This window comes from Polyodon spathula, chromosome 25, assembly GCF_017654505.1.
Source record: "Polyodon spathula isolate WHYD16114869_AA chromosome 25, ASM1765450v1, whole genome shotgun sequence".
Lineage (NCBI taxonomy): Eukaryota > Metazoa > Chordata > Actinopteri > Acipenseriformes > Polyodontidae > Polyodon > Polyodon spathula.
The window spans coordinates 12,725,275-12,734,077 of record NC_054558.1 but is presented as its reverse complement, the minus strand read 5'-3'; the positions used below and the strand labels follow the sequence as shown (position 1 = coordinate 12,734,077).

Genomic DNA, 8,803 nt, shown 5'->3' with positions numbered 1-8,803 from the left:
GAACCGTCTCCTGCAAAGCGGATACATGAAGGATGCACTGACAGTGCATGTAACTCGCTGACGCGTTTTGCTGACACTACTGACAGCAAAAACGCAGTTTTTATAGACATGAGCTTCATATCCACTGTGTGGAGAGGCTCGAACGGTGCTTCTAGGGCTTCTAGCACCAGGTCAAGGCTCCATGACGGTAAGTTGGTCATTCTTGGAGGTCGCAAGCATCTTGCGCCTTTAAGGAACTGAGATGCCAAAAAATGGCAACCTGGTGATAATCCGTCAATTCGTACATGGCAAGCTGATATGGCAGCTAAATACACTTTAAGTGTAGAGGGAGACTTCCCTTCATCTAACAGTTTCTGTAGAAACTGTAATATCACTGCCATAGGACAAGAGATTGGGTCATTGTCCCCCTCCAGACACCAATCCTGGAACAGCTGCCCTAGCGCTCTGGATGGTCGAAATTACCACCGTCGAAAGCCCTAAGGCTGACAGGCACTTCCGCTCAGAGGCCAAGCCCATAGCTGCATGAGCTTGGGGTTGGGGTGCCAAAGCCGTCCTTCGGCCTCGGACAATAGGTCTGCTCGCAGGGGAAGCTCCCGCGGTTGACCGTGCAGTAACTGCACCACGCTCGGAAACCAAATTCTCTGAGGCCACAGAGGAGCGATCAGAATCACTGTCACTTGCTGTACCCTGACCTTCTCTAAGAGGGCGGGGAGCATCGGAATCGGTGGAAACGCATATAGGAGGACTGGCGGCCATTCGTGAGCCAGTGCGTCGACTCCTAGGGGGCTGTCGGGGTCCCTCACCGAGAACCATAGGGGGCAGTGCGTGGTCTCTCGCGAAGCAAAGAGATCCACTTGCGCTATGCCGAACCATTCCCAGATGCGTTCTACCACCTGTGGGTGGAGACACCATTCCCCTGCCAGAGGGCCTCCTCTGGATAGGAGGTCTGCTGCATAATTGGCTCTGCCTGGTAGGTGAACCGCGCGCAGAGAGATCAAACGTGGCTGTGCCCATAGCAACAGCCGTGTTACCATTCAATGAAGGCGGGGTGACCATAGGCCGCCCTGGCGGTTGATATACGCCACAACCGTGGTGTTGTCCGGCCGCAACAATACGTGCGTGCGTGCTTGTCTAGGAGCACTGGCAAGAATTGCCGTAGGGCAGAGCATTGATGTGGGCTGACCTCCAGGGTCCTGACCACACTCCGTGGGTCCCTGAGCCATTCCAGACTGCTCCCCAACCTTGGCTGGAAGCGTCGGTCGTCACCACTTCCCTCCGGAAAATGGGACCCAAGCGAACGCCCTGTTGGATGTTTGACGGAACTTTCCACCAGCGTAGTGCTTCCCAGCAGGTTCAGGATACCGTCAACCTGCGGTGTTTGTCTCTCCGCGGATGTAACGCGAAGGCATTGAACCAGGCCTGTAGAGGTCTCTGGTGTAATAAGCCCAAAGGAAGGGCTTGTGAGGCAGCAGCCATCAGCCCCAGCATGCACTGACACAGCTCCATGCTGATTGTTTCTGTCAATCTGAACAGGGAGAGACACCGTTCCAGCGAGGCAACTCTTTGTGTCGACAAGGTCGCTTCCATGAACACTGAGTCCAGATGCAGACCCATGAATTCGGTCTGTTGGCTTGGCACGAGGCGGCTCTTCTCTGAATTGACCTTCAGACCCAGCCGATGTAGATGGTCCGTAACCATCACTGTGTGCTGTGCCAGCTGCTCCTTCGACTGCGCGCAGTCGAGCCAGTCGTCCAGATAGTTCAGCAGTCGGATGCCTTGAGCCCGCAAGGGAGCTAGAATACCGTCCATACACTTCGAAAAGGTTCGAGGAGCTAATGACAGATCGAATGGGAGGACACAAAACTCGTACACCCTGCTCTGGAATGCGAAATGCAGATACTTCCTGTGACTCGGACAGATGGGAATGTGAAGGTACCCATCTGTCAGGTCCACGGTGGTAAATCAGTCGCCGTGTCAGACTGACTGGATGATGTGCCTGTGCGTAAGCATCCTGAACGATAACCGCCGTAGGTATCTGTTCAGTACTCGCAGATCTAAAATAGGGCAGAACCCGCAGTCTTTTTTAGGCACTAGGAAGTATTTGGAATAGAACCCTTGGTCGATCAGAGCAGGGTCTACTTGTTGAATGGCACGCTTGCTGAGCAGTGCCTGTATCTCTGTATTCAGAGCTGAGGACTGAACCGAGTCCTTCACTGCAGTTACGACCACCCCCCTGAAGGGGGGAGGCTTTAACCGGAACGGAACGGTGTACCCGGTGGAAATGGTTTTGTACACCCAGATGTCGTTGGTGCATTGTTGCCAGAACTGGAGCTGTGGAACGATGTAAGGGTGGGCTAATAGCTGTCTGGATGTCTCAGGGCTGCTTTGGCTGTGCCCGTCCCCGAGGGGCCTGGCCAGAACCACGAGGGCGTGACCTGCCACCTCCTCTAGGGCGCCATTCTACGCGCCACGGTCCAGAAGATGGAAGCTGACCACGCGCTGCTGAAGCTGAGGGAGGTGTCTTATCACCCCACGGCCGCGGTAGGTGCTGTGGTGGTGTTCTACGTCACTGATGCTCCTGTTGGCGCTTAGGCTGGAAGGGCTTATGAGACCACATCTTCGCCATCTGCTGGGATGCCTCCCGGGCTTTAGCAGAGCGCTGCGGCATCTCCTCCACCGCTGGGCCAAACATGTGCCCTGGTGTGATGGGAGCGTCTAGTAACGGGGCCTTGTCAGGCTCTTGGACTCTCGACTGCGAGAGCCAGAGCTGCCTTCTGGCAACTACTAGAGATGCAATACTCCTGCCCTGGGCCCGAGCATTTAGCTGGGCTATCTTAACAAGGAATTGAGCGATCAACGCCAATTCCGCCCTTAGAGACGCCGAAAGGTGCTCAGGGAGGTCTTTCACCAGCGACGCCTGGTAGACTGACAGGAGGCTTGCCACATTGGACAGTCTGACTGCCTCTGTAGCCGCTGCATAGCCCTTTTTTAAATGAACCTTCGTGATCCTGCACTGTCGATTAGGACATGCAGGGTCCTTAGTTAGGCCCGAGAGCATCTGTGTCTTGACCAGGGCCGCGAAGGCGACATCGACTGGTGGAAAAGACGCCAGTCCCGCCTCACTCGCTCCCTGCATGGCAAACGTGGAAGCTTTCTGCGAAGTTGCTGGTGAAAAGGCTGGGGTCCCCCAGGTGGATTGCACCTCCTTAATGAAGTCTGGGAAGACTGGGAGCGTCCTGGGCTGTGGAGACCGCATAGATGGTGACTCAAACAGTGACCTCCGAGGCAATTCCACAACTGGCCACTCAATTCCTAAGTGGCGAGTTGCTCGCTCCACCAGTGACCACAAGGGGTCATTGGTGTCCAACACCTCCAACTCAGTGTCCTGCTCTGAGTCGTGAGAGATTAGTTCGGCCTCCAAACTATCCTCCTCAACAGGAGGCTCACTTTCTGATGCATCCCTGGAGATCGCATCAGCGTCCCAAACCCCCTGGGGTTGTTGGGCGACTGGGGCAGGCAAAGCAGGTTGGACGGCTGTCGGCCTGGCTGGAGCATCAGTGGTCTGTGGTGCCCTGTTAGTCAGCGACATGAGGAGTGATTGCTGACCCATCATTACATCTATAAACTGGGACATCTTGGATGTGAGCTCAGCCATGTCTGACCTGTCCCTATGGCGTCTGTCCCGGCGAGGGGAACGAGAGCGTCCCCCATGACGGAGTGAAATGGAGCGAGACCGTGACCGGCGAGGGCGCTCCCTGCGAGGGGAGGGGCCTCTGTGTCAGATAGGCGGGCTACGGGAACGGTCGCGGGAGCGTCGAGGTACGTGAGCTGAGCATCAAAGCGCCGAGTGTTGAGGTGTGTGCACCGAGCGTCGAGGCGTCAATGGGCCGAGCGTCAAACGCAGAAGCGTCGAGCGTTGAGGCGCGTGCACCTCGCGTCGAAGCGCCGAGCATCGATGCACCGAGTGTCGAGGTGCGTGCATCGAGCGTCGAAGCGCAGAGCGTCGAGGTGCGTGCATCGAGCGTCGAGGCGTTGATGCACCGAGCGTCGAATGCGGAAGCGCCGAATGTCGAAGCGTCGAGCGCTGAAGCGCAGAAAATTGAGGTGCGTGCGTCGAGCGTCGATGCACCGAGCATCGAGCACCGAAGTGCCGGGCATCGAAGTGCGTGCACCAGGCCCCAAGTGCCGAGGCACTAAGCACAGAGCGCCAAAGCGCTGCTCCGAAGCGCCGAGGCGCTAACACTAGAAACGCTGAAGCGCGTGTACTGAGTGTAAAGACACTATGCACTAAACGCCGAAGCGTCAGCTGACCCGCACAGTGGAGATGCTAAGTGCTAGTACAGTGTCTTGGTCTTAAAAGACAATGGAGCTGTGCTATACTTACCTGTAGTAATGGGCAATGAAAGTTGTCGTTAGTGGTAGTCTTCCTTATATATTTGTATGGGAAAAAAAGTTTTTTTTGTTTTTTTTTGAGGAACTGCAGCTGCACTGAGTGCAGATAGTAGTAGCGTAGCTACCGAAGACAGCGACCACTCGGTGAGATGGACACAATCTGCGGGTGGTAGTTTAACAGTGGCTGCACGTAACATGCTAAACTCCGGGTCTGGCGAAAAGCGAGACCGAGGCTGCAAATTGCGTGGCCTTGCAGGCGTGCAACGTGTCCTCTAAACTCTATTCAAAACCTGTTAGGGAGAATAGGCATGCAAAAACCCAACAAAATATATATATATATATATATATATATATATATATATAATATATATATATATATATATATATATTATATATATATATATATTTATTATACTTTCTTATATAAGGAAGACGGAGGGCCAACGTGGAAAGAACGCGATGCCGAGGCAAAGCGTGAAAGAGAAAAAGAGAAATATATATATATATATATATAGTGCTCAAAGGAGCAAACACTGAAATAAACTCAGAGAAGGGGCGGTAGCCAGCTTCTCAAGCTCAAGGCTGTCGAGTACAATCAGTGAAAGTAAATCTCACAGAGAGAACTTACGTGCTCAGAGTCCTACAAAGGCTGAAGGCAAAAGAGGAAGAGAGTCTCTGCACGGTGCGTATTGTAAGCTCCCAGGGGGGCGGGCTTACACGTCACGTCAGCGTCACCCGAGGCCTAGTCAGCCATGGAGCATTGTCCTGCTGGAAAAACCAATCCTCAGAGTTGGGGAACATTGTCAGAGCAGAAGGAAGCAAGTTTTCTTCCAGGACAACCTTGTACTTAGCTTGATTCATGCGTCCTTCACAAAGACAAATCTGCCCGATTCCAGCCTTGCTGAAGCACCCCCAGATGAGTCCAATTTTCAGCTTTGCCCAACACCTGGTCGTCTAATGGTTAGACGTAGACCTGGAGAGGCCTACAAGCCACAGTGTCTCGCACCCACTGTGAAATGTAGTGGAGGATCGGGCAGCTTTGGCATGAATCAAGCCAAGTACAAGGTTGTCCTGGAAGAAAACTTGCTTCCTTCTGCTCTGACAATGTTCCCCAACTTGGTTTTTCCAGCAGGACAATGCTCCATGCCACACAGCCAGGTCAATCAAGGTGTGGATGGAGGACCACCAGATCAAGACCCAGTCATGGCCAGCCCAATCTCTAGACCTGAACCCCATTGAAAACCTCTGGAATGTGATCAAGAGGAAGATGGATGGTCACAAGCCATCAAACAAAGCCGAGCTGCTTGAATTTTTGCGCCAGGAGTGGCATAAAGTCACCCAACATCAATGTGAAAGACTGGTGGAGAGCATGCCAAGACACATGAAAGATGTACTTGAAAATCAGGGTTATTTCACCAAATATTGATTTCTGAACTCTTCCTAAGTTAAAACATTAGTATTGTGTTGTTTAAAAATGAATATTAACTTATTTTCTTTGCATTATTCGAGGTCTGACAACACTGCATCTTTTTTGTTATTTTGACCAGTTGTCATTTTCTGCAAATAAATGCTCTAAATGACAATATTATTATTTGGAATTTGGGAGAAATGTTGTCAGTAGTTTATAGAATAAAACAAAAATGTTCATTTTACCCAAACACATACCTAAAATAGTAAAACCAGAGAAACTGATAATTTTGCAGTGGTCTCTTAATTTTTTCCAGAGCTATATATATATAGATTATATATATAGCTAGTATATATATAGATATATAGACTATTATAATATATGTGTGTGTGTGTGTGTGTGTGTGTGTGTGTGTGTGTGTGTGTGTGTGTGTTTAATGGGCTATATTCCAGCACATGTGGAGTGGTTTCTCTTCACCATTTGAAACACGCACATCTGTGTTTTAATGTGTTGGGTTATATTTGCAGCCTGATATAGTTTTTGCACTGTAACTTAGCAGGATGCAGCATTGTGAGTCACGGAGAGCACAGTAATAGGTGGATGAATCTTTCAGCTGTGATCCTGTAATTGTTAATGTTGTCGACGTCTCTCTGGTTTTCAGCTCCATGGAAAAACGTGTGTCGAGACCGTTAGCTCGCATTTCAGCATTGTTGCTTGAATACCTCCGGATCAAAAACAGAGGAGGATTCGCCTCATCATGTCGGTACCAGTAAAGATAGTAGGTGGAATAACTTGTCGTGTATTTACAAGTAATATGGACATCTCCACCTTCTTGAACTTCTTTTTCAGACTCTTCCATTGTTAGTGTATTTCCAAGCACAAAATCTTAAATAAATAAAAGATATACTTCAATTCATATACTTTTTTTTTTTAATAAACCTCTTCACTCTCTTTTACTTTCCTTTAAAAAATAATTATATAATAACAGGTTTTTATTATTATTATTATTATTATTATTATTATTATTATTATTATTATTATATAAACATTTTTGCAGCAGAACTGAGACTTACCAATTACAAAAAGTACAATTAAGCACACAGGTAACATTGCCTGCAGCCTTCGTTGAGAATCAGTTTGCTTAGAAACTACAGGCATGACACACAGACGGAGATGGCTTGGCTGTTGAGAATGAGCTGTGTATTCATACAGCTGGGCAGCATGGGTAAACACAGACATCCATTTCACATCATGTGACTGTTCTTGTCATCAGGAGGATTTATCTCAATACCGATTGGGTGAGCTGTGTCAGCTTTGCAGGGTATTGGAAGGTTCTTTAAACCAGTAGAAGTCTGTAAAATGTTAACTTATTTTAAAGGTAGCTGCACACACTGGGCTGATGAGCCAGGACTGATAGAGCTGCACACACTGGGCTGATGAGCCAGGACTGATAGAGCTGCACACACTGGGCTGATGACCCTGTACTGATAGAGTCAGCATTGGCCTGGTTTCCACGCAGTTGAGAAACTCCAGATCCTTTCTCCACCATCATGACTTCTGTGGCATAGCAGCACTTACCATACACACACCTCACACTATAGGAAGAGCGCATCTGAACATTGTACACATTTAAAGGGGTGCAAATTGCTTCTCACACTAAAAAACTGTGCAATTGACATGGAAACATGTTCGAAAGCCGTACCTATTGCTTACAATATTTCAGCAGTGAAAATCCTGTTTGTGACGTAACATAACTTTCTACTATAACTAAAGGCCTTTATTATCTGATAATCCTTTATTATCTGATATGTGGTGCAAGAAGCCATGGCAAGCTTTTTTGACAAAATAAGAAAAAAAAAATGCATACAGTACAAGGGTTTGTTTTTTATTTATTTATTTATTTTTAGGTGACACCATTTATTCAACGTTTCAAATGATTGCCAATTACAGTCAAGTAGTTTAATAAGCTAACAAATACTAAAAAAAGTGCTGCCATTTTAGCTCCAATAATATATATGCAGTCAAAAATGTTAAGCAAATAATACAACACCTTGTTTTCTTATGAATAATAATAATAATAATAATAATAATAATAATAATAATAATAATAATAATAATAATAATAATAATAACCTCAGTGGAAACACAGTTTAAGAACCCTCACTCGAATCACTCGTCATTCAAGCATAGATTGGAACTCAGACAGAAACATTTAAATATAATCTCCCGTTCTTCAATATTAATTAGGTTATTTGCATTTGGAAGGATAATTTCTCTGGCTAAAAGAAAACAACATGGAAACCCACACAACCTGAAAGATACTGCCAAAAATGCATGAGAAAAAGGTGAAACTTATTTTGCTTTGTCTATGGAAACTTGGCCATTGTGTTGCAGACCATTGTTTCCACTCCTGCTGCTTGGCTGGTAAGTAATAAGAACTCAGCACAACTAAACATGTGACTGGGATTGCTTGTGTACCAGTAAAGGACAGTGTTTAGTTACAGGATTTAAATCCTGTCAAAGTATACAGAGTGTGTGTGAGTGCAGGTTCCTGCAAGGGGACCATGCTTTACATTGGGAGTTGCGTCTATAGGCACTTATTTGTAGCTTTGTATTTTTTTTGTTTACAATCCAGTTTGTGTACACGTGCCTGTGTGCTTTACCATTGCTGGTACAGTCACATGGCTCTGACCCTGCCTAGGAGTTACCATTGCTGGTACATTCACGTGGATCTGACCCTGCCTAGGAGTTATCATTACTGGTACAGTCACGTGGATCTGACCCCGCCTAGGAGTTATCATTGCTGATAGTGATGACAACCAGTAATTATATCTGTAAATAAATCGTGTGGAATTCAACATCAATGCTTCTGTATCTCTCCCTTCTGTCAGTGGATACCTACAACCCCCTTTCACAAGATACTCATCGTTTGTTTTTTTTGTTTTTTTGCACTTTCATCTGACTGCCGATGGAAATCACTTCCAATCCTTATTAATTGTAAGA

The 8,803-nt window shown here is 47.5% G+C and overlaps 1 pseudogene; it reads right to left on the bottom strand.

The window, feature by feature from the left end:
* Positions 1–476: 476 nt before the first annotated feature.
* Positions 477–4,158, bottom strand: LOC121300220 (annotated as a pseudogene).
* Between the last annotated feature and the right edge of the window lie 4,645 nt (positions 4,159–8,803).